Source organism: Lutjanus erythropterus, chromosome 1 (assembly GCF_056507025.1).
Source record: "Lutjanus erythropterus isolate fLutEry1 chromosome 1, fLutEry1.hap2, whole genome shotgun sequence".
Taxonomy (NCBI): domain Eukaryota; kingdom Metazoa; phylum Chordata; class Actinopteri; order Lutjaniformes; family Lutjanidae; genus Lutjanus; species Lutjanus erythropterus.
This window is the reverse complement of record NC_139317.1, coordinates 23,650,876-23,677,418: the sequence shown is the minus strand read 5'-3', so window position 1 is coordinate 23,677,418 and position 26,543 is coordinate 23,650,876. Positions and strand designations below refer to the sequence as shown.

The following is a 26,543-nucleotide window of genomic DNA, read 5'->3' as shown; positions in this document are numbered from 1 at the left end:
GCTGCTAAATGAGTCATGGCAAGCAATGATCATTAGAGACCAGAGAGTTTACATCTGTTAATGTATATGTCAGTTTTCTTACATATGATTGTCATCTCTCAGTCTGAGTGAAAACACTGCCATTTTTTTTTTCATTTTTACTCTGTTTTATGGCTTAAGATGCACAAGATTTTTTTCATTCAGCATTTTCAGGATCTCCTTGTCCTCACTTGATGACAACATACTGTAGAATGTATAGACAAGAAGTAGATTTCTCCCACAGCCGTATGAATGAGCTGCCAGCTCTCCAGTATCCTTTTCTCTGCCAGCCATCCTCTTTGTACAGCAGTTGAGACCACCAGTTAATGCAGCCGCTGGATTGGCCTCTTTCCTTGCTCTGCTTTTATTGATTTCAGCCAGACACAGAGACAGACAGAAAGAAAGGGCCTTTTCAGGAAGAAGTTAAATGGTCAAGTAGCGGGTGGAGGGTGGCTTTCACCACTTTATTGACGAGGTGGAAAAATGTCACTATTATGGAGGCTCTTGCAGCAGATAGCGAGCTGATTGGATGAGTGCCCCCAGGTCAGAGTGGAGCACGTTCCCCCTGCAGCCAAACGAGAGCAAATAAAAGGGCAGAGGAATCCGCTTGAACTGGAGGTGAGGTTTCTCTCTACCAGGCCTCTCTTTAGGCAACGTTTCTCTGGGTGTATAAGGCAAAGTGCTCGGAATTTGGACAGAGGGCTGATCTCTGGTGGACTCCTTCCCTCTGAAGTCTCGGCTCAAAGCAGTCTGGGTTTGCAACATTTTATAGCTCTAGGGACTTCCATGTTTTATATGTTACACAAGCCCATGGTACATACAGATGTTGAACAGGCACTACGCTGCTGTAACTATAGCAAAGGGTGAGAGATGAAGAAATTGATGAGGAATACAGAGCCTGAATGTGGCGATCACACAGATGCAGCCATTTCAACGGAGCCGAGGCCGACAGAATTTGGCAAAATGGCTGACTGGAGGCTGACTGGCCGGACATATATGAATGGTGTGATGCCCAGAAATTCTGAATATTTGAAGTTTTATGTGTGATTGCAAATGCAGAAGCAAAGGAAAATTTGGTGGAAGAGCGGCGTGCACATCAGTATCTCACTGATACCTCACTGTATCATAAGACTTTGGGTAGGTGTCACATTTTTGATTGCCCTTGAAGGCAGACTGTGAAGTTAAAGGTGAAATATCTGAACATCCTACTGTTAAAAAATGAGTACTGCAATCTAAATTCAAAATACTGGAGCGAGTTGTTTCCCACTGCCTGCTCCTCCCCAGACTTGGAGCTCAGGCACACATCCTGCAGGTTGTAGGGACACTGAACCCACACGAGTTCAATATTATACTTTCACAATGACAAACAACGATGAATCTTACACTGAGTTGATTATCTCAGTTAATTGTCTGTGGATGCAAAACTAAGCCTGGAGTTTGGTTACTGGTCACCTTACTACTTTCCAGATTCTCGTAAAATATTTCTCAATTTAACCGTTATAAACATTTACACTATCAAAAAGATTATCAGTGGTTTATGATGACTCATAAACAGACACTAAACAGTCCTGTCACCTAGAAATTATGTTTATATACAACTAATTTGCACCAGCAAATATGTTTTTTAAGGAAATATACTGCTGACCATAATGCATATTAAGATTGCGATGACATGTTGTTAATTAACACACCATACAAGTCACTGACAATGTATTTATCTTGTTTTCCTCCAGTATAGGCAATCTTGCAATACACTATCCACTCATATTGACAACGGCATTATTCAAATGTTAGTGTGAGTGATTTTTTCTTTTTTGAAATTAGAATTTAACCAAAATGATGATGGGTTTGGCAGAAATGTCTGTTCTCTGTGTCAGCACATGCGAGCACACAGTGGACGAGCAAGCAGCTGACGGGAGCGAGCACTCACCTCAAGTCACAGCTGCAAGTGAATTCAAGTCAGACAGAAGTGTTTTTGCAGCCAAAACCTATTCAAAATCAAGATCTTTCCCTAACCCCACCCAAAGTGCTTTTATTGCCTAAACTACCTAAAAATTACAAAAACAATAGTATTTCCTTACCTTAACCAAAACACTTTTGCTGCAGGCATCTGGACTTGAACCCATGACTCTAGTGTTTAAGTCCTGCACTTTGTACACCTACCAACCACCTATTTGCAAAATCAGTGCGTTATGTAGAGGTATTGTTCCAAAGAAACGTTCTGTGAACATAATCCAGATAAGAATTACATTTGTCACCACAATGTAATTATGAAACCAATTTAATAATATACAAACCTAATTTCTAGAGACAGGATTGCAGTAACCCATTCAGCAAACATTTAACAGAATTCTGTATTAATTTTAGCTGCGTATAAAGTGAATAAATGTGTGAGGAATCACAGAAGCCAAAACAGAAATAGATGCTCTGCACTGGAATGGACATTTCAAAGAAGAACACACTGGCTGTAGCATTGTTGCTGGAGAAGCTACTTTTTCAACTTCATGTGTTTCCTTAAACTCTGATGACATATCAGGGTCACTTTATGATTTACTACAGCAAATATCTTACATATGTTTCCTTTAAATGATATTGTTAATATATATTATTCTTATTTGTTTGTATGTCACACAGGCTTTAATAGTGTAAATATAGATAAAGCTCATATGACTGGAAATGTAAGCATGTCAAAAGAAAGATAGAGAAAAGCGTGATGAAAGCGGTGGTACAGTTATAAAAACAAAATTAGGCATCTAGTTCGAGTTGTGAGACTTTAAAGGCCCCTGACAGAGACAGGGTTGTGAGTTCTGACAAATGGCTGAGGGTTCAAATACAAGCCACTCGCAGGCCCAGCCTTCTGACGTCAATCAATCTAATTAGCCCAGCATATCATCTGGCTGGCCCCTCCTAGCAGCACAAGACAGACCTCTGGAAAGGTCAGCATGCCACAGCAGAGACAGAGCAGTGCTTAATCAGAGGTGAAATGGTTTCTTTTCCAAATTGATTCCAGTTCGGATCAGACAAGAGTGTCTTGTGTGTGGAGCCACTTAAAGACTTAAGGGAAAGGCAGCAGGCGCTTTTAAGAGGGCTTTTAAAACAAGACATTAACAAATAAAAACTGTTCTGGTGACATCTGGACCAGGGCCCAAAGAGCGGCAGGCCATATGAAAGATCTGTCTGTCTGTTTGTCTCTATCTACATCTCTTTTTTGGTCTCTTTTCTCTGTTTCTCTGTGTATCTCTTTATCTGCTGCTCTGCATGACAGTCCGTGCACATTCACATGTGGATGCACACACACTCAAATGAACTGAGAAAATTCATGCAAAACTCTGCAGGAAACTTTGTCCCTCTACATTGTAAAAATTGCAAAATCTCTTTTCTAATGTTGACACAAAGCAGTACGAAATAAATATTTTTTCTTCTCTCTCGCAAAGTAAACTTAGTACCATTAACACTGGACCCCTGAGGTGTTATATCTTTTTACACCCTCTTTAAAACTCTTTTTACAACAGGCTTGTCACAGCCATGTATACATAGAAGGAAACATCTGAGCTCGCCCACACCCACACACACACACACACACACACACACACACACATCTGCACACTGCACATTCACCAACTCCCTTATGCTGAATGCATAATATATGTAATGAAATAATGTTTCCAGTGGGGATGGCTGTGGCTGGGGGATGGAGATGTGTAGTGAATATCAATGTGGCTCCCCCCAGACTCCCTGGTTCAATTGGTGTGATGGTGGGGGGTAAATGAATATGTGGGAGTGAGAGAAGCTTTATCCCTTTGCCCAAAGCTACAGTGAGGAGTCCACACAGATAGAGGAGGGGGTTCTTTACTGGCCCACTCAGTCGTTATGAACTTGAGTTTCACACATTCCAAATGATGCTGTGTCCTCTGTTGTCCCCTACATCTCATCTCAAAGTTCTAATGGCTGAATTTAGTCATCTGGTCTAAAGAGCAACTACTGGCTCCTGCAAAACCAGATTAACCTGTCTCTGCTGTTCTCCCAGTCTGTTATTTGCTTGCGTGACTAATCCAGAATAACATATTGATAACATTATAATCAGGGGTTTAGCGGTAGATACAGAGGTGGATAACCTGTGGGTAAACTTGCCCGACTGATTGATACAGATCTGAAAATACATGAACTCTCAGCCTCAATTCAAAGAGCTAAATAAACTTCAGTTTCACCTGGGTTTAGTCCCTACTACATCCATGGATATAATGTTCATGCTTGCTACTTCAGAAGGCAGAATACCAGCACGTTGAGTAAAGTTACTGAAACAACAACTGCCTTACTTACCTTCATGACAATGCCAAGCGCAAACAAACACAAACAAAGATGGTTTTGCATCTCAACGCTGTAACCCATGCCATCTGAAATCTCTTTCACTGTATTTACACCAAAATTAGTGAGTATATTAAGTGTGTAAACCTGCTAAAAATAGGCAGTAGACTCTTTTCCTATTGCCAATAGATGAGTTTTTTATTCAGATGTATGCTGGAAACCTGAGACTCAGCTCTTGTGTCTGCAGGAGAGCAGAGAGAGAAGTTTTTCAAAGTCTCTGGTCAGCTCTCAGTACTTTTGTAGCTTCTAAATGAATCTCTGTGGGTTAAGGTTAAGTTTCTGTACTGTGTTGCTGTTTGTACTTTCAGCTATCTGCTTTATTTTACTGTTTCATGTCCGCTCTCAGCTTCAACATTTCCTGATTTTGCCGCTACATAATAAAACCTTTTAGATAACAAAATAACAAAGGGACTTTTATTGTGAAGAATTCATAGTACATGAGGTGTTTATCCACCTTGATTGATTACAGTTGATCAGAAAATATATATATAGTTTACTCTCAGCCATGCTAGCTACTTTAAAAGACAGGAAACCAGCACGTACAGCATGTAACATTACTTAAACAGCAAATTCTTAATTTTTATTATGACAGTGCCAAGATCACATGAACATGGAGATGTCCTGGTGAAAGTGAGGTTTCTGTGCCCCACTACTGCAACCCAGGCCATCCTACATCTATTTGTTATCTCCCTACCTGCTGGTCCTACTTTCCCCCTACTTTTCATGCAACATAAGTGTGCAATTTCACCTCACAAAGGCAGCAAACTAAAATGCTCATCTAACCAAAGCATGATGCATGTACACAGATGCACAAGCCAGTGACAGAGAATAGAAATATGGTGGCCTGTCCTACCACTGTAGGTACACTATAGGTACATGACTTTAACCTGCTCTGAACCACAGCTTCTACAGGAAATCTCAATGAAAATCAATGGAGAGACAAATTACATTTTCCCCCATGCCTCACCTTGACTGACTCAAGTGAGCTCATCTGTTCCATCTTGTCAGAGTGGAGATGCTGTGTCTCTGTCAGCCGAGGCTTTGATGTTTTAAACATTACCATTAATAATGTTTTCAGCATCAAAATTAATTGCTTTGCTACTGTGTCCTGCTCTCTTCATCCTAAGCTGAAGCATGCATAAATCACGACTAACTACCTTTGTCTTGAAATTTTGAGGTCAGGAATTTGGGATGAGACCAAACTTGAATGTGGCCAAATGGAGGAAGCTCTGTTTGTGTATCCGTCTCTCTGTATGCTGTGAGTTGCATTACATGATGAATCTAGTGGATGTAGTGTTTGAAATACTTGTTTTGTTTATATGTCGGAACATCCAGTGGTGGAATGTAACTAAATACACTTACTCAAGTACTGTACTTACAGCCATAATACTCTATATAACTTTTCCACACTAAAATAAATAAAATGCTAGACATATGTCATACTATTTGTTGAGTTGTGTACTTACGTTATCCCAAATGTTCAGCAACAGTGTCATAAAACTGGGTATTTTGTTATTGTTTTAATGTGAGAAACCCCTAGCAGCAAAATGTACATATTGTGCATTTAGGATTTTACATACACAAAACATGAGGAACTTAAAATACGGTGTAAAAGAAGTACCTACCAAATGATATAGCTTACATGATTAGATGGTAATCAGTTAGTTTTTTGGTCAGTTATCCAAAAATTAATCAGTGACTCTTATGATAATAGATTCATTATGCAAAAATGACAAACATTTCACATTTTCACTTTGTCAAATTTGATGATTTGCCTCTTGTTGCCGCTCTACATAAAAAAGACAAAAATTAGGTCCAACTCAACAAAATTCTACTGAAACATTCATGCATGAGTTATAAGAGATAATATTATATAGTGTATCATTGGATATACTGTATATGAACACTTCCTCCACCACAGATGGTATATCATTGAATATACTTTATACACTCTCAAGGCATTTTTCTGTCTTGAGTACTTTTACTTTTTATACTTTAAGTACATTTTGCTGATGATACTACAAGCTTTTACTTACTTTTACTAAAGTAAAAGGATTGAATACTTCCTCTACCACTGGGAACATCCATCATGTACTGTATGTTGAACAATAATGGAATATGTGAACATATGTGGCACAAAGTCATAATCTACAGTGGAAACGCATATTAGTTTGTGTAAGGCCTGGAGGGGTTTTAGGTACTTTTCCATGACTTTCCCATTTCAGTTAAATGATGAAATTTGAGCAAAAGATGTTGCATGAGCTAGTATGCTTGAACTTTTGCCCAAATAACTGGAATGCCATTCAGACATGGCTACCTTTTTTTTTTTTTTTTTTTTTTTTTTTTTTACAACAATATTTGAAATATTGGAGCTGTCACCGAGTTAGCTTTGGGATGTCGTTCATTGCAGGATGTGGTGACTTTTGAATTAGTCTGGATTAGACGCTAGAGAAGTATTTTTGTGACTTCCAGATGTTCTGTTATCTATAATTCCCAGCTGTGTTCTGAGAGGTTAAATGAGCTGGAAAGTTTCTGTCCAAGTTCTGTTATACTCATCAAACTCAGGGAAATGCAATTAGTGCCTTTTTGAGTTCACATCGCCTAGCAACTCCCTCCTAAATAAACAATAAAAAATTGCCTTCCTTTTTCATTTAGCCACACCTCTTATCTGCCAAGCACCTCCTCTTGAGTGGCTCTGGCCCTACCCAGTCTCTGGGGCCCCGCAATGTGAAGACAGGGTGAGGAATGTGTGAAGCATCCAAGGAAACATGAACTGCTATTTTCCCACAAGTATGAAAAAACAGAGGCCATGGCTGTGGAATCTTTCTGACGCAATCAGCTAGTGGGATGGCTGCTGTACAGTTGGGATTTGGACAGGGGCTCAGGTCAGGGTGTTGTTAAAGCTGTAGTCTTAGGACTTAAAGATCTAAGCTGGGCCTGGGTGGGTTAGAGGGCTGCTGACGAGGGTAAAAACCTGTCGAGCAAAACTGGATGGAAAGATAGCAGGCGGTGCTGCCGGATGGTCCCATTCAGGAGCACTCCATAGTTCCTGCTATTTCATTTTTAACAGGCATCTGTGGGGCAGCTTATTAATTGTTTGTTGGCCAAATCATCATTAAAAAAACAGACAGCAGGGTGGCTTTTACAGAGATGTAAGAGGGAGCCGAGAGCTGAAACAGGAGAGAGGATCACTGAAAAGGTCCCAGGAGGCCCTCCTAGAGACCCAGATGATTACCACACCACCGATGCCTCTGTAATTCTTCATACATTAAGACACACAGTTGAAAGGAATTCCCAAACACAAAAACAGAGCAAACTTCAATGAGTTGCTCTCTTTCTTTCCTGATCTAATTATCGCTGCCCCCATAATCGCTGTTATATTCATCATAGTGCTCAGTATTTATAGGGTCTGTTTTCATCATAGTAATAATGTCACTCTGGAATTCCCATGCAGAGAGCGCAAGCGAGACATACATCACAGAGTATATAGAGGAAGCAGCTGGAGATAGGGAGGGCTGCTTCTTGGATCCAGATAGCATTTGATGTTAAGGAGGCCACAACAACAAGACTGCTCCGCTACCTCCCTGCGAATGCCCCTTGTTTTGTCTGGACTTTTCCCTGCCTCTTCACTGTCAAGTCTCCAGATGAACTGGGTTCAGCTCGGCCCTAAACTCTCATCCTCGTCTGGGTCCTGGAGCTGGCACCGAGCCTGACTCACTGTCTTAGGCCCCTTGGAGCTCAGGAAGCGTACAGAAATTCATTCATCTTCCTTTCTTTCTTTTGCTTTTTACTGCATTAACAGTCTTTCTTTCTTTCTTTCTTTTTTTCTGCAACTGTCTACATCCAGCTTGCTCCAGACCCTTGGCAGAAACACCACTAAAAATCTGTATTCAAGTACTGTTACATTACTGAAATATTACTCAGCTGCAAGTAGAACAACCGGTCTTAAAACACAAGTAAGAGTACAAAGTATTCTTCTCAAGAAACTACTGAGAGTATAGAGGGTATGCACATAATGTCACAGCTGGTGGTACTACTGCATTTACACCCACTGAGTGGCTAAAAGACTACTGACTGGTAGTGTTAGCTTTCAGCTTGAATGCCACAAAAGCACAAATACACAAATAAAATGAGAAAGAGCTGTTGTGTGATTGACTATACAAATAGATTCCACAAGAAGTTGGAGCGATCTTTTTACAAACTGGCAGAAGTGAAAGAAAGAGAAGCAAATTGGTTACTGCAATTCCCAGAAAAAAAAAAAACAGGAACAGGAAGCCTGATTCCTAGCAAAGGTCGATGTCTGTGGACCATGGTTTATTTAATTGTAACTTGTGAGGATCACTGTTTAGTCCACTGCCTTTAATTTACGCAGATTATTGATTGTTTTACTCCTGGTACTCCTGGTTTCAACAAGTAGAGGCAGCCATGTTGCAGGATGTTTTGCCACTCAGTCTGACTGGAGGGCCATGTTCTGGTTAGAAAGTGACACCAGTGCATACCCTCTATTACTTACTTTTTAACCACTGACATTCAATGCATTATCAGCGCCAGTATTCACTTGAGAGGGGTTTCTGTTTCTCCAAATCTTCAGTCAAAATTACTCCTGCGCTGTTCTGATCAGTGGTCACAGTCACCTCTCCGAACCTCTCAAGAAAATTTGAAAGTTCCTCGCAGTAGCTGTAAGTAAGAGTAAAGTTATAGACTGCCTTAATTTGAGTAGTTTTAATGCGTTACTTTCCTGCTCCAGAGAACACTCTCTTGTTGCTCTTGCTCTCTCAACTCTCCATCTCCCACCCCACCCCCTCCACTCCTATTCCAAGCAAGCCTTCTGCCTCCTATTCTCTGCCCCCACAATGTTGCTCCCAGTATTTGGGTATATATTTAACACCCACATGTGAGGCCTGGTGAAAGTGCCTGGGGAATGGAAAGGAAAACAAGCATGCCCTCTCTCCCGGCCCTTTAGTGCTGGTCTGCTATAAATACCTCCGGGTGGCGCGCCAGTTCCAGCACCAGTGGCATGGGAACCTCTCCTCCCTCCTCTGGTCCACTGCTCGGCCACTTGTGTCCAGTCTGGGAAGGCTGGCCTAAAGGCTGGGTGTGTGGGTAGGTGTATGCAGTGTGGGCGGTGTAGGAGGGCTGTGGTGGTCCTCCTGTGTGTTTTGTCTCCTTCTCTGAGGAGTATCCCAGCGTCTTCTCCCTTTCTCCCTTGCTGTCATCTCCCTTTTCAAAAGGCTTCATGTATACTGCATTTATGCTGTTTTGCCTTATGAAGATTGTATGAATATGTGCTTTTCAAACTGTTAAAAAAGAGATCCCCTTTTCTTCACTGTGGTGAAGCGTTTGTTATGTTACTCCCCCAAAAATTGATTTAGACTTTTCAAAGGTTTGTTCTTCACAGTGCTGTCTCCCTGTGTCGATGCACGACAGGCTCAGCTCATATTTTCAGAGTTTGAGGTAATAGTTTTAAACTGACAGACTAAACATCTCTCTCCCCGGCTGTTCCACTTCTACAGAGTAAATAGTTTTATGCGCACTAACACACATGCACACACACAAACTGTGTGACTGACCTAGTCTAATGATTATTTCTTTTTGGTGTGCGAGGGCTCAGGAGAATTTGCTGGGTTGTAAAGTCAAAAGATATGGGTGAAAGGGCTCTCAGGACACTTTCTTACATTCCCTGCCCTTGGTGACCAAATGAGAATCGGTGAAAATCAGAACAGGGAGTTGGGTGTTGGGGTCACAAAGATTAAAACAGAATAATTGAGAGTAACATCAGTTGTTATTAATATTATGACGATCAGTTAGAGATCCTGAGGATCATAAGAAGCACAATGTTCTGTCACGGGTGACAGATGTGTTGCAGTTATTTTAAATGTCTTTTCAGCAGCTAAGATTGTCATTAAGCTTTAGGAGCTTACAAGCACATTGTTTTTAGATATTTTTGGTTCAAATTCCTCCCACAGTGGCAGCTGCACTATCCGTCATGTGGTTTAAGCAGGTCGAATGACATCAAGAGTCCTTTATTTATGATGCCTAATCAGTGCAATGGACAAGTGAAAACGCATCAATAATACTCTTACGTCATTTACAAAAACATAGAGGACAATTTTTAATAAATAAAAGCAGAAATTACAGTCAACATATCTGATGTGTTCTGAGTATTTTAATGAATTCAAATCTTGTATGTATTATCTATTACTGTAATGGTTCATTTTCGGGACAAAAAGAACAGGATTCAGGATTTAGGACAACTGCTTGTAATTCAGATCTGTTCTGATTTTTTCAGAACATCTGGTCATTTAGCCTCTCCTCTTTTGAAAATGTTTTGTAAGGTAGATGCAAGATAGATCCACAGGAGATATTTTTGATGTTCTAGGCCAATAATATTGATCTTAGATTAATTTATCAAGTAAGTATAATTGTTGACTTTTGCCAGTAGATTGCATCTGTTCTGGTCTCTTGCTAAAAAAAAAGAGCTACGCTAGATCAAAGCTTTTTGTTTGGTCTTTTAAGATACTGAGTCTACAGATTAAATGTCTCTGTTGTTCCCCCCCCCCCCTCACACCTCTTAGCATTCTCCCTATGTCTCTTTTTCTCTCCCTCTCTTAATACTCTCCTTTCCTCTCTCCCACCCCTACAAGGCTCACTTGTTATTTTTTCGTACAAGGTCCTGTAATTAAGTTTGACATAAGCACAGGGATTAAATATGCGGTTGAGGAGGGAGAGAAAGGAGCTCTGTTACAATCTCAAGGCCAGCTGTAAAATGGAACCAGATTGCGACACTTGGAAGTTGGAAAGTTTGGGAAAGGTGCCGAGACTGAGCTGTGTTCTACCAACAACGGGATTGGAGTCTTTCTCCAGCTTTAGAGCAGCCAAAAGACTACTGAGTCGCCGGCCAAAAAAGCTAATATTAAAAAATCCTTAGGCAGAAGACTAACACTCAGTCCAATCCAATGATAATTTCTCTCTCAGCTAAAAGATCTCCTCCAGCTAAACATTAACTATTGTCTGTCCAGCCAGATGACTGATCACCTTAACCCAGCCAAAATCTATGCAGCCAAAATAATACTAGAAAGCAAGCCTAGTTAGCCGCACATTTACAATATATGAGCATACTGTATTAATTCCTAATTTGTCTGTCTGTTTATACTCAAACCCAATGAACAAAAGATTTTGATTAAAATCAAGCCACTAACTACACATCAGAAGTAGAAAGCACAGTTTAAAAAATGTGCTTGCATTTTATTTTTCAGCACACTAATAAGATTTCACAAGCTGCAATTTGAATTAGACAAAAATAAACAAATAGTATGTTCTGTATTAGACAGTATCAGATACTTTATTAGACACCTACTGGACTTTATTAGAGGGTGGTTCTGGACTCATTCAGCGGAGCTGTACTGTTAACTAAAGTGATTTTTCCGCCACTGTTAGACCCTTAGTAGCCTTTAATAGAGTAATTAGAGACACATTACTATAGAACTGTACTGTAGACAAAGGTGTATTTTATCCCATTCCTAGACCCTTATTAAACTTTCCTGGAGGTCTAATTAAGGATGCAATACAACAGAATTGTACTGTAAACTAAAGTGGAATCACTTATCTGCTACTTTCCCATTTTAAGAGCATCAGCCATATCTATTCTGCTACATATTATCTCTAGTTTTTGGATTATTTGATACAAAGTACAGCTTATCATGTCTTATTAATGTACCAATAGTTGTATAATGTCTAATTATGGAATAGTTTTGTTTGTTTATTGACTAATAAAGAACATATTCTTTTGTAGTTTTTGTCTAATTTAATAGAAAGTGCACCTTGTTATGTAATATTAGTGTGCTGTAAAATAAAGTGTGACCAAATATGTTTACAGGTAATCAATTTAATCTTACAAGTGAAGACACTAAGAGCAATCACACCCATGACCTCCTACTGATGGTAAGAATGGAAAAGTGATTGTAACTTTAAACTATAATGCAGCAGGAAAAACCATTTCACATGCTATCACTCAATCACTGACACCAAATATAGAAATATAGGCTAAGATCAGCCCCCAGTGCACAGAGCGTGTCGATAGGATTTTCTTCTGTTCTGAACTCTGAGAGGTCTCACATGGAACTTTGCATTCTTAAATAACTCTGGCAAAACGCTTTAATCTTAATGAGTCTGAACAGCAAATCTCTCATCTGCAGCAAAAAGGATTAGGAATGCAGAAAAAAAAGACTGCCGTTCCACTTTGATGAATTGTGTTTAGAAAATCCCTGGGCATGAAGTTCCCCCAATGAACAAAGCGTTAGGCGAGAACGGATGCTTTTAAACAACACAACTTATCTGAGAAAAACAGAACATGCATTTAAGTGAAAATACAAAAGCAGAGCTGATTCGACTCCTCTGCAAATGATAAAAGTGACTAACTCTTTTCCTCAATCCACTTAGCTACTTTTGGAATCAAACCTGGAGTAGCTTTGCACAAATTACGTGCATTGTGTTTGCAGTGCTTCATCAGTGGTGTGTTTATTTATTCCGCATGATGCATTCTCCCATTGTTAAGCATAAATAAATGAATTCATAATTTTTTTTGCCTCTTGGTAGAAGGACTTGAAATGGGTGATGCAGTGATGAAGAAGGGTGTTGATGAGCAGAGACAGTAAAGTGCCAAGAGGTGAAAAACTCATCTGTTTCCTGCATAGTTTGCTGTGGGTTTTCTCATTCCTCAAAGAAGACTAACTTTTACACTAAGTGTGAAATTGTAGTTAGTTAAGTATGCTATTATGCAGAGGTGTTTATTTGTATTTGATTAATACATTATTGATAATATGTTAATGTAATCCAAATCAAAGCAGTTCAGCGTTTACTTGATTAATTATTACTCTGTGGTGTAATTTCCCCAAACAGTCTCTCTGAGTGCTAAGGGTTAGAGCAGTAAGCCTCTGGCTAGTTCAGACTGCTCAAACTACAAAGAGCCTTACTGCACTGGGACCTGCTCTTGGTTCCCCCTTTCCAACCCCCCACCCACCTCCCCAAATGCCCCCAGGCCTTCAGAAAACTACTCTGGCTGATTTTCGCTGTATTTATTTTACCTTTCTTTCCAAATCAGCGCTCCCCTTTGTTTCCCATAATGGACGTAAGACAGAGATATTGCTGGTGCAGGCCAGACATATGATCCATATTCATGAGAAAACACCATCATGCCAGATATATATTCTCCTGAAATAAATGAGCATTTAACCAGGGTGTGATTTTTTAATATATATATAATTTTCATCCTGCTCAGCACAAGTCTCTGTGTTGCAAGACGTCAATGTCTTGTGTGTGCAGAGTAGTGATAAATATTACCATGCACTTGACCTATATTGATCCCTCAGTAGGGTGTATACCCACTCCACCACATTGAGCCTAAACATCTGGTCACCAGAGTGCTCCTTTGAATGACAGATAACATCTGGGAAGTCTGCTGCTATCACAGGAAACAATGTTCCTATCTCCCCCTCCCCACCCCTCTATCTCTCTTCACTCTCTCCCCCCTTGTCCCTCTTTCCCCATGTCCCGCTCATAAGCACATCCCTCTCATTGATTTCCCATTAACCCCTTCTAGACTGCGAGTATCTGCCCACCCAGACGCACAGACACCAATGGATTGATTACCAACATAATGGCATCACTATGGCTGCCCATTCTCATCAGGCCGACCAGGTCGGTCCAGCCCATCTCCAAATGTCTGCTGCACTTCACCACTGTATTTTCATTTCTTTTCACTTTCTCTCTTCCGTCACTTTATTTTTCCTTTGTTTCCTTCCTCCTTCCTCTTTCCCTTCTTAATTTCCTTCTTACTTCTTGTCCTCATCATCCTCTGTCCTCTGCATCTTCCTCCTCCTCCTCTCAGCTCCCTGTTAATATTCACCTGGCATTCAGCCGCAGGTCACATATGTAGGACTGAGGCGCAGTACTCAATGTTCCTGTTTGCTTTCACAATGCTGTGATAAAAACATGACTGTGTGCGCACAGATACCTCACTATATGTGCTTGCAGGTATGTGCTTATTAGTGTCATTGAGGACAGCAGCTTGCAAATTCATTGAGACAGGAGTCTGAGATGAACTGCGGTCTTCACATTTAGTTGCATCAAACTAGCAGTGCAACTTTAGCTTCAATTACTCTGAAAACAGACCAACTTTTATAAAATACTTGCCAAAGCTATTACAATGTAAGAGAAAATTAAACTTGTGTCTGTGTGTGGGTGGCTGCATTGATGTGTGCATATGTTTAGATTTTTTTTTCTTTTGTTGTTGAACAGACTGTGTGTTAAAATATATACTTACATGAAAGGATGCCATCATATCTGTTTCACTATGCATTTCCTCCCTCACTTTGGCAACTGCTTTGGCGGCAGAGATAAAGTAAATGTGTGTTTGTTAGGTTGTGTTTGTGAGCCACAACGGAGGCAAGTTAGAAAAAGCCCTTCATTTAAGCATGGCGTGCCTCCATCAGTCCTAGTCTCTGATGTACAAAGAGCCCAGAGGAAGGAGCTTCACAGCTGTTTGTAAACTATGAGAACAGGAAAGGTCAACAAAGTAATGCAGTGCGTTTTTTGTAACGCATTTTCATCTCTCTCTGTTCCATAGTGAGACAGCAGGGCTGCGCCCTGCCTCAGTAGTACTGGTGCATTTAAATTACTGTTCTTGCCTGGAGAATAATGGTGAAAGCATAACCCCATTGTATTCTTTGATAAACTCTGGAAAATGCATGGTATAAGCTGAGGAAGAGGCGCGGTTTAAGGGCACAATTGCCTTGCAAATCTACCATGGCAAAGTTTTTCTGAGAGAGGGAGAGAAAGAGAGAGTGGTGAAGAGAAGGAGAAATGTGGAATTGTGGGTTGAGGGAGAAAGAAAAGAGAGAGGAGAGGGAGATGGAGGATCCAGCATGTGGGTAGAGTAGGGGGGTCTGTGTTGCAGGGACATGTGTTATCTCTGGGTGCAGAGGTCTTTGTTTGCAGGGCAGAGAGGTATAGATTTCCTCTCCATGTCAGCGCCTTTATTTAGGGCTCAGCACAGAGGGGACAATAGCAAACTAATCCACTACTGAATCAGGATTAATATTCAAGCTGCAAATATTAATTCACAGCCAAAAGGAGGAAATGCAGAATGTGTCAAAATGCTCAAACAAATAAAGAACAAAAAAGCCTGAGATCCTTGACCAAAAATTCCATCCCAAGTCTTTCATATGAGTGCATTATTTTTACTGGGTCCTACAGTCTCGTCTCAGCATTCTGTTTGATTTCTGTATTAATCTTCATAATGATTTTCTATAGAAGAGCGAGAGCTGGGGGAAGCTGAAGAGCTGCATGTTGTTTTTGGCTATTCTCCTCACTAAGCTCTGGATTTAAGATCTGGATTTGAATATTTATGATAGAAAATAATAGAGGTTATAAAAATAAGTCCCTGCAGAGCTGGGCTGTAAGTTATAGGGGTAAGCAATGCCTCCCACATCAAAGAAGCCTGAAGATGTTGGCCAGTAGTCTGATGCCTGTAAATGCCTATAGCTCCTCAGCCCAGCCCAGGAGAGAGTGGTTCTGCTGAACATGTATGATCCAAAAGTGTCACTCACTTTCAGAGTGCTCGCGCCCCAAAATTTAGTAAAATTTAAGTTTTTTAGTTCAATTTAGTTTTTTTCTATCTCAAAACAAAAGAAAACAGTTGTGCCATCGGGGTGAGATCGTTTGACTTGTTTCAAATATAGTTTCAGTTGTTTTTAGATTGAAACGAGTGACAGTATTTGTAACTGACAGGTGGATCACTCCTCTAGTTTCAACATAATATCACTTGACCCAAGAAAATGTTTTAAACATGCTCGTTTGCATTTGAAACAAGTGACACTTTGCCTTCCACTTGACAGTTTTTTTCCCCCTTTTTTTTATAGAAAACTTAGATGTTAAGATTCAATACCAGACTCGTGACAATGATATTTTGGAGAGCTGTGGAAAGGAAATGGTCTCTGTTGTTCTCCTCTTGAGTTTCTGACTGGCAGGGCAGAGCGACCTGTCCTAACAACATGAGGAGTTAACATGAGCGTCCCGGGGCAGAGCCTCACACTGTTGTGTGAAAGATAAAATGTTTGATGTACACTGATTTTATGCTTATAATACTGTACTGGTAGTCCACTGCTGTCAAATTTGTTTAAAAGAATAGTTCACCTCAAATGAAAAATACACATTCTCTGTCCTACCTGTGGTGCTATTCATCAATCTAGACTGTTTTGGTGTGAGTTGCCCAGTTTTTGGCCGTCTGCCTTCTCTCAAATATTATGGAACTTGATGGCACTCAGTTTGTGGTGCTCAATGCGCCAAAAAAACAACAACAAAAAAATTAAAAACTCAGCAGTAGTGTCTCTTTCAAGAAATCATGACCTGGTTACTGAAGCTAATCCACAGAACTTGTTTTGAGCAGTTTATGTCGAGACTATTTTCTCTCAACCAAACTACGCCTGCCAACCAGATCACTGCCATGGCTGACTCAGTGGTGCTAACGTTACAGCTCAGCCAAGGAGGACGTTGTTAAAGAGCAAATTCTACAGTCTTCATGTGGATGTCCAATCAGTGTTGATGGGTAATCTAAATGTATTTTGTCATGTGAATTTGAGCAATAAATTCCTGAGTGTGTGCCATATTGGCCGAGAAAAGAGACTTTTCCATTCGCAAAATTATTTTTTCTGTATCCACAGTGGTGCCATTGGATTAAGGAAAAACCACAGGCTATTTCGTCTTGAATTTCTAGTCCCTGCCTCTGGGTAGCCATGGGGCATGTTAGATCAGTATTTTTTGCCATGTGACGCTATGTTTTGCCCACCAAAGTAATAGCTATAGGCTAATGGTGATACATGGCAACATGGGCGTCGAAGTCACAAACTCACCCACAATGCATCCTGGTGCATACAGACACTGCTGCATGGCTCTGTGAACAGGGATGTTTTGGTCAATATGACACACACTGAGGAATGTATTGCTTCAATTGACTACATTTACTATCAACACTGATTGGACATGCACATGGAAGGTGTAGAATTGTCCCTTTTTTTCCTTTTTGCCACAAACATGAGCCTCTTATCTATGAGTAGATGCACGTTTCCTGGTGGTTCAGTGATACAGTTGGCGGGTGTAGTTTGGTAAAAAGAAAATAGTTCTGAGATGAAACTGCTCACAACAAGGTCTGTGGATTATCTTAACTTACAGGGTCATTTTTCTGGAAAGAGACATTACTGTTGAGTTTTTCAAATGTATTTTTTTGGCACTTTCAGCACCACAAGCCAAGTGCCATCTAGTTAAATCAACTACAGAGAAGAAAGATATCTCTATGGCTGATATCTCAAACACTCTGCAATTCACACCAAAACTATCTAGATGGATAAATTACATTACAGCTACTACAGCAGAGAAAAACTACGGATTTTTGATTTGGGGGTCAATTGTCCCTTTAATGTAACAGGCCACATCATTTGAAGTGAGGCGTTAAATACCACACTCAAGTTTTTAAATGTATTTTTGTTCCACATGACCATGAAAAAGAAAAGACGTAGAATAAAGTTTTTACACTGGATTAGTACTTTCGTATTGTCCAAACAAGCGAGCGTGTACGTCCACAACACACCCCTTTTTAGCACACATGCACACACAAGCACAGTAATCCCACACTGGGGGGTAGAGGCCTGTTGTATACCAGTCTGAAAAACCATTGTGATGTTCAAAGGGGCTTCACAGAGGCTCTACCCATTGATAAGGTCTAATGTGATGAGGGACTGTAAACTTCATCTTTTATACATGGCAACATAATGTGAAAGGTCATCTTATCTTAATCCTCAAATCTGCAGCATCCAGGCCCGTGGCCCCATTTCATGAAGTTAAAGAAATAATCTTGGAGTCCATTCTGAAGACGGACCCTTATTATCTTCTCCACAAGGTCCAATCAGAAGATATCATTAGAGTGTACTATGAATGCACTGTAAGGAATGATTATTTCTCTTTTCTAATCGGCCCCAATCATATCATAGAATCAGCTGGACTGTGTGCTCATGGTGTGAAGCTTTATTATGTCCAGTGATTAATCATCAAGCACTGCCTTATCCCTCTTAGACACACAGCACACTGCTGGCGTGCTTCACAGAGGGAGAATGGAAAACATCACCTTCATCAGCACGGTGCTTACCTGATTTTTCATACTCTTTAGTTCACCCTCGCCATCGGCCTTATACAGTTAAATGCTGTTGTGTATCATCATCTCAAGGATGTGAACATGGTTTTAAGATCAGTCGTTCGCTCAGCCTTCATGTAGAAGCTAATCAGTGTTGGGTACCAGTTATAAAGTAGCACACCATTTGTTTTTGTGTACGTCTTTAAACATGCCTTACTATCCTGATTTGGCTTACCCTGGGTTTTTCTTGCTTAACGTCTTGATCTGTTTCAATCTGTTCCCTTCCATGACTGCCAAGAGAAATTTCTTGTCTGCTTAAAAATAAAAGTAACAACGTGTCGTTAAATTGCAAACAAATTGCGGACAGATTACAAAGACAGTTGTGAAGTGGAAGTCGCTACCATATTTTGTGAATTAATGCAGGTCAAAAAAGGTTATTGTCTCAAGACCAAGTTTGGGCAATTTGTTGTTTAGCAATCCTTTGTTCTCAACTGAAAGTGTGTCAAATGTAGACAGATTGTGAAATATTTATTCCTTGACTGCAGATCATATTAGAGTGTTATTGTTTGTTTCGTTTTGTATTCCTCCCCTAATTTGCCAGTGGTACAGTTTTTGCAGGAAGTCTAACAAACACACATCAACTTTAACAAAGGTAGACCCCATCCTGTAGCCTTAATTAGAAGGAAATTGTAAACAGACGCATGCCTCTCTTTTACGGATTATCCATACTTTATGACTGAATGTTTGAAGTTATGAGGGATTCTGAATCAGCACTGCTCGAGTGGTGCTCTTATAGGACATTGTTGTCTTCAATTATTTTCAGTTATATTCCCGTCTGTAAGAGGCAGGGGATCATTTATTATTTAAAGATGCAATCGTTGCTGTTTATCTGGGATTTTTAAAACCGGGTTATCTTTTGGCGTAGTTTTTTTGATTAAAGGAACAAAGTGTAATAAAGTGCAGTTTCAAACAGATGCTTGTCTCTCTCGCGCGAGAGCTCATCTGCCATTATTGTGATTTAATATGAACGGTGCCAAGCAGCTGCCGAGAGACGAGATCTAACGAGCATCAGGGATGCTTTAGTATGTACATAAAGGGTCTCACACAGACACAAGCTGGCACAGACGCACACACACACACACACACACACACACACACACACACACACACACACACACACACACAAATATACATTTAGTTGCAGGCTAGCAATCACACATATATTTATCCATATGTTGAAGCTAAAGATGGTTGATAGAAAGACTCACACCAAAATGTTTTTGCAGTTGGATAAATGAATTTTACTGGGCATAAGTAGCAATGATTTGAATAAATACTGATCAATTCCTTCTTTGTTTAAAGGAATGGTAATAGTTCAGATTATTTGGTGTGGGGCTGTGTGAGGTAGTCATAAATTTATTGTAGGTAGTTGCCGACTGGTTGACATGGCCCCGGCTTGAAGAAGCAGAGAGGGCACCAGCATGGAAGCTAAGCAATGAACTGCTATGGACAAGGTCAACAACAAAATGTATTTTAGCCTCTTAACAAAGGTCCACCTAAAAAAAAATTAAATCACTTTATGTGTACGCTATATTAGGAATGTTTTCACTGCTTTACTTTGCCATTGCACAGCCTTTTTTGATGGGAAACTGCCCTTGAACCAGCTGAATATCTCTCTCTCTGAACCTTGTAGGAGAAATCAGTAATTTTACCTTGCAGAACATTGGAGTTGCTGGTCTGATTGTCATCTCCTGTGGCTAATGCCCTTACTGTCGATAAGTTCATTACATCAAATAATTTAAACGATCCCTTTAATTTAACCATCTTGGGAGCTGACAACAGGAAACCAAACAATTCAAAGCAATGTGAATAATAATACATGTTGAATTTACATGCACAGATGATTAGTATCCTTTCTGTGTCTGTTTGTTTAGAAGACAGCAAGACGGAACAGATTCTCAGACTGCAGACCCTCATTCAGTCAAAGTGCAGTACTGCACTTGTTCAATATATCTTGGTACAGGATCCTTTATTTCATTACTTAATAAAATTGTCATGCACAGAGCTTCATCCCCCAAGTGCACCCTAAGAATAGAACCTTTTTCCAGGTTTGAGCAGCAGTTGTAGTTCCAGTCCTGGTACTACATCTCACTGCTCTTACACATATTGTTTTTTTAAACCCCAAAGCCCCACAACTCTTGTTGTGTCCCTCTTATGGTCACTAGTATCCACTCGCCCCACCATCACTCTTGTTACTTCCAATACTTAACTTTACACTGAAGCCTTTGCCCCTGAGACCCTAGTGTTGGGAGATTAGTCCAGCCTCAACTGAAGTAGACAAACTGCAATCAATACCTGATATAAGCAGTCCGCCGGGGTCAGGCGACCTTGCTGTATGGCACCCACGGCAACTCTAGTAAAGTCCTTATAAATTCTGGGTGACTGACCCCTGACGACCTGGGCAGATAAGGTCAGTCTGGCCAGAGTGACCTCGAGCCAAGAGGCCAGTGTCCAGTCAGTCTGGCTGTCCTATAATGAAGTGGGCAGTATTGCCTTTCTGTCACTCAGCAATTACTGGGAGAGATATGGAGCCATAGATAGGTGCTGAATGCACAAGGAGGCTGTGGCCACAGAATTACATTCACGAGGCAAAGTACCGGTAAAGTGACATGTAAACTACTCTAATATGGACTGGTAATGACTGTGAGCAAGATGGATTGAAAGGAGTCTGACAACTTCAGTGGGACTGCATTATATCTGTGCACACAGCCACAGGAAACACTGCTGTAAAGATTATGGTTAATAGCTACTTTTAAAAATCTGATAATTTACTGCAAGAATAAGTTATGAACAGTTATGCATAGGATTGTCATGATATCAGATTTTCATTACACGATTATCATGGCCAAAAGAATTCACAATATCAGGGCAATACCTAACATAATGCTATCAGTCAAACTCATCTTTAACTTTGTTAGTATTATCATGTTTTATGAACATATCAATATTTCATGGTTTAAAATATCATAGTTATCATCAATACTGGTATATCACAGCAATATAAACATGATTCTGTGTCTCCTTTACTCAGCATTCTTTAAATTTACTGAAAGTCATACATCAGATATCTTTCAAATGATTTAATTATTCAACTTGTATGTTCATGTGTATATACTGTAAGAAAAAAAATCTAGTGAACATCTCTCCTCATTAAAGACCTGAGTGCACACTGTAAAAAAAAAAAAATCATACAACACTTAAGCGGAATCAAATGATCTTTTTTCATGAACTTAAGTTAATATATAAGTTTTATTTATTTAAGTTAATTAAACTTAAAATGTATATTGTTTATTTTCAGAACTTCTGAAATCTCAGGAAATAATGAGTTTTATGTAAAAGGAAATCAAATTTATTTGTAAGTTTGTCAGTGTGACTGAAGAATTCTTAGTTCAACTTAATATCTAAAACGATCTCAAGCACAACCAAATTAATCAAGTTTATTTGTCTAGGGAAGTTTGTTTTGAATCATTACAAAATTACTTCAACTTGTCTTTTCAAATTCAGTCAACCTAAAATCTTAAGGCAGCCTGGACCCTAACTTTTTAAGTTAAAACGGAGAGTTTATTTTTACAGTGTACTGGGGAGACGATCCTACATAATCAACCTGGAGGGAGCCACTGATAGAAAGTGTCCCTCGTGTAATTATGCCACAGGTGTGACTTGCAGAGAGAGAAGTGACCAGATTAAAAGACAAACAGACTGACATGCAGACAGAGGTCACGCTGCCTCCACAAACAGAGGCCTGCGTATGTCACACTGTTGCTCTCATGGCCTGTTGTGCTCCCCGACACAGGTCAGGGGGCTAGGAAATCCCCGAAGCCATCCAGCTGCTGCCATCAGAGACTCTCGGCATTCTTCTGTCTGCTAACTATTTAGTTGTCAGTGATTTGGTTAAGTGGAATTGACTTTTATCTGCGGTGTGCTGTGGGGCTGCCACTGGCAATTCAGAATCCCCCTTCCTCAGCTCCTGTCTTAGCCTGGTGTCACATCCAGCACATTGCTATTGGCAGCTGAGCCAGGCCTAATCAATAGCCCAGGTCAGGGATGGCCCGCGGCTCTGCTGTGGGTGGGCTATTGATCCGAGACACACACTCCCACAGGTCGCTCTGACAAACCGGGAAGTCATGGCCTTGGACGGAGTGAGGAAGAGAGACGACAAATTAACAACGGCTGCTTTCTGTCTGCTGTAACCACTGAAAAAACGCTGTCATAAAAATTATTTATTTATTGATTAGCAATGCGCTGTATGCTCTATATTTAAGATAGCTTAAAAAGATCATTATTTGAATTGATATTTCAAGCAGAAGTGATGTGATTCTGAAAAGCTGAGCACACATTCGAATCAAGAGAAACTGATAAAAAAAAAACCATTCAGATACCAACCACACAAGACCTCTGCCCCCGTCTGTCTCTCTTCTTTTATTTTTTTCACCTCTCTCTCTTGCGCTTTGCTGCGTGGATCCTCTGTTGTCACTCTTTCAGACCTGTGGCCAATGAGCAAGAGTCTAGCTATTTTTGTTGCAGTTTTAAATGTTGCTCCCCGAGCTCCTTATCAGCACCACAATAAGAACTCTTGGGAACAATTAAACATGGGCTTTAACTCAAGTCTAACCACAGAGGTAAAAATAATCGCACAAGGTTTCCAAATAGAGGTGGCTTCAAAAGAGCTATTCAGTTATCACAAACTGTCTGTGCCTCTCCTGCCTGTATTCCCTAACTAAATCTCAGTCGCTGTGGAACTATTGGAACATATGACAAGCATATTTACCCAGCTTCACAAACCAGGCCCATGTGGAATTCAAAGTCTTTTTTTAACATGTTTTTTTTATTCTAACGTCGCTGGAATTGACAGTTGAATAAATATGTATTGTCTATGAGACTTTGTTGTCATATACGGGAGATCCTCTGCAGAACAGGCAATTATATATGCTATTACAGGAATATGTCTTGTTCTGGTTACAGCAAAATTAAGTTTCTCCGGAAATCTTTTTTTCATTTCTCATTTTTAAAAGTCTTCGGTGGTATGAGAGGAGAAATTACTCACAGCAGTTCATTTACTCCTAAATGTAATCTTGAAATCGTAAGAGGTTTTCCTGCAGGAGTAGCATACAAATAATTATAGATTAATTTTGTTGGCTCTAAAAACAGCTGATTAATTTTGAAGTCTTGATGGTATCATAACTGCTCTGGTTTGCTTCTCCTGAAAGACATTTATTATGTGCTCAGATTGCAGGGATGAGGTGCAGGACTGCAATGGAACTCTTTCTTTGGCTGTCATGTTCTCCAGCTGTGTTCAAAACATGTTTCTGACTGTGTTTTTCTTTCTTTGTTTCTTGTTCCAGGTGATGGTGTCATCCTGATTTGTTCTTCTTGTGACCTGGGAGTCCCTAAATCCCAAACCATATAGCTTTGGAAAACCCTGGAAATACCTGGAATTCTAGGAGTACATCACCAAAACTTCTTAAGGTGCCCAGGCGCCAGATCAATAGCTTTACATTCTCCTTTATAATTTTTTTTTGGCGTATACAAAGACAAAGACAAAAAGTCTGAACGTTAGCAATAGCCACTGGCCATCCACCGTTGTTCCGACGAACCTGCTGTGACCAAGAGGGCGTGACCTTTCTGCCTGCCGACTTCAAACAGACACTTGAAAAGAAAACGCAGTCAGAGAGGCTTCCGCGTGGTGGCAACACAGACCAAAAACCCCATCAGGTAAGGCTGTGAAGTCCCCCCATGCTCCTGCTGTCCAAGCCCCTAAGCCCTTTAACTTCTCCCAGGCTTTGAAGCTAACTTGTCCCCTAGTCTGTGTCCCCCCACACGGTTTGCTCGGCTTCAGTTTGTGTAAAAGGAAAGGCTGGCTGATAAATGCCCCGCTTTCATGGTCTGCTCACCTGTTTGTTCCTCTCGGATTAGAGGCTCTGAATATGTTGACGTTGTTTGGTTGGTAGATGCTCGCTCTGGGTTCTTCACTGGGTCCTTGCAGATTTGGCCAGAGCTGGAGCAAACATGCTAGAAATGTGACATGACTTGGTGGATATACATACATGAGCACCTTTCCTTTGCCTCTTATATATGTCGCATGTGGACATGCAAATACATACACATACATGCTAGGGTGTACATTTTTCTTTTATAAGACAATCTGATACATACCTGGATACATGAGATACAATTGAGGGGACAATACGTTTTAATACAGAACAATTCTCTCTGAATCCATGGGATGCAATCTGATATAGCTCTTAACATTTGTTTAATGTAAACAATCATTTTCCATTATAAATTTTAAAAAGGCCAATACCATCAAATAGATACATTTATTTATACATTATTTTATAACAGACGAGGAGATCACAATTAATTTTATTACATTATTGCACAGGAGAAAAAAAAATAAGGCAAATGCATCATTTCAGGTTTAACACGACAATCAACTTTACTCTTTGTTGTCATTTGATAACCAATAAAAAATTAAAAGATTTGTACAGGGGTAAGTAAAAATTGACTCTGGATTATTGCCCTACTTGCCCAACCAAGTGAGTGAAAAAAAGCATAACAGTGAACCCTGCAAATGGCCAACCTTTCCAATTATTTTCCTTCTTATAAAATCCAAATGTTTTCCAAACTTTATATTTAGATTTGAGGGTGCACCGTAAACCGCGTCGACATTGTGGTACATGTTGTTCTTGTTTTTAACCTTGCAAGGTAATTCCTTGCAAGAAATGCTACACTAACATTACTCTCGTAAAACCTTTTGGAGTGGATATGCTGTGCAGAGTTAGAAGCTTCTGTCAACTGATTTGTATATTTAGATCATCGCCATAGACCGTCGACCAATTCATGATACATTTAAATCGATTTGGGGATCTGCATATTGATGTAGTAGTAGTCATACCTTTAACATTGAAATCAATTTTCCAATACAGCCGTTACACCCCTACTACATACACATAATCCTGCAGACCAACATATAAAATGTGCCAAAAAAAATCCCTCATCCTTTCGCATGGATATGAAATGCATTTTATTTCTGGTTTCAGTGACACTTCTACAGTATACACTCTACTGTACAATTTCTATAACAGTTATCAGTAATGCTGTCAGTAATGGAATGTGTGACTGTTCCAAGACGTGGGTGTTTTTTAGTCTTCTATGGGGACAAAAGTGATTTTCTAGCTGATAAAATGTCACTGCTGTTTGTGTGTGTTTGTTCACAGATGGGTGTATGTTATGTTTTGTACACTGTTTGTGTGTGTCTGGTGTGTATAAGAATAGAGATAGAGTATGCGTTTGAATTTTGTATCAGAAATGTGCAAAAATGGCACATTTCTGATGCATTTCTACATGCAGTTTTGGGCTTCATAGCACATGGTTGTAAAATGAATATTTCCATTCAGAGTGACTTTGAAATTGATTTCGCTCAGTGTCACTCTAGTTTTATTAGGGTCTGGTTTCCCAGTTGTTTTGCAGAAGACTGACAACACGTTTTCAGTCAGTGATTAAGACTTGATCCCAGGTTATCTGGACTATATTAAGTTATTCTGCTTGATAAGGGAATCTGGATGATTTTATTTTTTCTCAGGCAGTGACTTGGAATCAAATAGTGCCTGATATAAGGATACTGAGATTAAGGTTTGTACTTGTGTGGCAAAGCATTTCTCCTCCGTCACACAAAAGGTAAAGCTGCTAACTTTAGCTCCCCAGCTACAGAAAAAAATCATTGTTGTTTGCTCTGAAAATAGGCCTAATTAAAAATAAAAAGTGTTTATACAATTAAGTGAATATACTGTAATAAAAAGTGACAGTGACAGCAGTAGGACATACTGAATGAGATGCATCTAAAGAGCTTTGTTTGAAAAGTTCAAAGTAATTTTACAAAATTTGGGTCACTGAAATTTAGTACCCAGCAGCAAGTCAT

At 40.0% G+C, this 26,543-nt stretch overlaps 1 long non-coding RNA gene across 1 annotated transcript in view; it reads left to right on the top strand.

The window, feature by feature from the left end:
- Positions 1 to 24,077, top strand: part of LOC146332925 (uncharacterized) — a 58,448-nt gene extending 34,371 nt beyond the window's left edge. Inside the window, exon 3 of the long non-coding RNA XR_014771291.1 lies at positions 23,968 to 24,077. This is a non-coding gene — a long non-coding RNA (uncharacterized LOC146332925). The remainder of the gene's footprint in view (positions 1 to 23,967) is intronic.
- Positions 24,078 to 26,543: the final 2,466 nt, after the last annotated feature.